Source organism: Macaca fascicularis, chromosome 5 (genome assembly GCF_037993035.2).
Source record: "Macaca fascicularis isolate 582-1 chromosome 5, T2T-MFA8v1.1".
Lineage (NCBI taxonomy): Eukaryota > Metazoa > Chordata > Mammalia > Primates > Cercopithecidae > Macaca > Macaca fascicularis.
Window position 1 is genome coordinate 46,042,228 of NC_088379.1, and position 1,612 is coordinate 46,043,839.

The 1,612-nt window shown below is 35.1% G+C and overlaps 1 non-coding gene across 1 annotated transcript; it reads right to left on the minus strand.

The window, feature by feature from the left end:
* Positions 1-820: 820 nt before the first annotated feature.
* LOC123573729 (U6 spliceosomal RNA) lies at positions 821-926 on the minus strand. Its single transcript, XR_006698467.2, has one exon. It is a non-coding gene; the product is annotated as a U6 spliceosomal RNA (small nuclear RNA).
* Between the last annotated feature and the right edge of the window lie 686 nt (positions 927-1,612).

Consider the following 1,612-nt stretch of genomic DNA (forward strand, 5'->3'; position numbering starts at 1 on the left):
TAAAAATTTGCAGGGCGTAGTGACACATGCCTTAATCCCTGCTACTCAGGAGGCTGAGGCAGAAGAATTGCTTGGACCTGGAAGGCGGAAGCTGCAGTGAGCTGAGATGGTGCCACTGCACCCCAGTTGGCAACTGAGCAACACTCAATATCAAAACAATAGTGATAAACCATCAGATTTTGTGAGAACTCACCCACTGTCATGAGAACAGCATGGGATAAACCACCCCCATGATCCAATCCCTTCCCACAAGTTCCTGCCCTTGACATATGGGGATTATGGGGATCACAACTCAAGATGAGATTTGGGTGGGGACACAAAGTTTAACCATATCAGTAGTTTTGTTTGAAATTATTTGAGAAATCTCCAAACTACTTTCCACAGTAGCTGCACTAATTTACATTCCCATCAACAATGTACAAGCCTTCTCTTTTCTTAGCAACCTCACCAGAAACTGTCATTTCTTGGCTTTTTAGTAATAATCCTTTTGAGTGGTGTGAGATGGTATCTCATTGTGGTTTTGATTTGCATTTCTCTGATGGTTAGTGATGTTTAGCATTTTTTCTTTTTTGTTGACTGCTTGTGTGTCTGTCCACATTTTTTGCCCATTTTTAATGAGGTCTTCTGTTTTTTGCTTATTATTTTGTTTAAGTTCCTTATAGATTCTGGCTTTAGACCTTTGTTGAATGCATAGTTTTTAAATATTTTCTCCCATTCTGTAGGTTGTCTGTTTACTCTGTTGATAACTTCTTTTGCTATGCAGAAGTTAAGTTTAATTAGTCTCACTTTTTGTTTTTGTTGCCATTGCTTTGAGGACTTAAAAAACATGAAATGTCTCATGAATTTGCTTGTCATTCTTGAAGAGGGCCATGCTAATCTTCTCTGTATTATTCCAATTTTAGTATGTGTGTTGACAAAGTGAGCATTTATTTCTGAATTATAAAAATATTTTTGCAGAAATTATGGTTAGAGTCTAAGTTTCTTTTCAAATAAACATAATTTTAAAATCAGCATTTAGAAATCCTAAATGTATATTTTTGAAAATTTTCCGGAATTACATTAGTGAAAATAAGTCTTTACAATTAATTATTCAGTTTTTAAATGTTATGAAAAGCTAATTTATTGTGAATACAAGAGGTTCCACTTAAAAATAATCCATAAAATGTTAAATTGGTAATAACAGTTACAGCAAATTCAAGACATTTAGAATATTATGTGTCTTAAAAACTGGTCAAAACTTTATCAAAATGTGTTTCATAAAGGTAAATCCATTTGTTTATTTCTATATTCTTGCTGAGAAGACCTAGAAAAAGCTGGAACAAAAAACGAATCTGTTTTATTATACCAAAGAACTCTCAAGGCAGAGAGAAATTATAAGGCCAAGGTCTGGGAGAGAAGAGAAGACTATGGAAAGAAATTGAGAAGTTGAGGCCATATTATCCCTAAAGGCGAATGCCAATTACACAGATTACTGAGAAGCTGAGAAGCCAAACAGAACATTTGACAGATTCATGTACAGCAAAGTCAAAAACTGTAGTCCAGCACCCACTAAGAATCAGAGGCTGTACTAAGAATCAGAGGCTGTGGTAAACATCTTAGGTTCAGGTTCAGG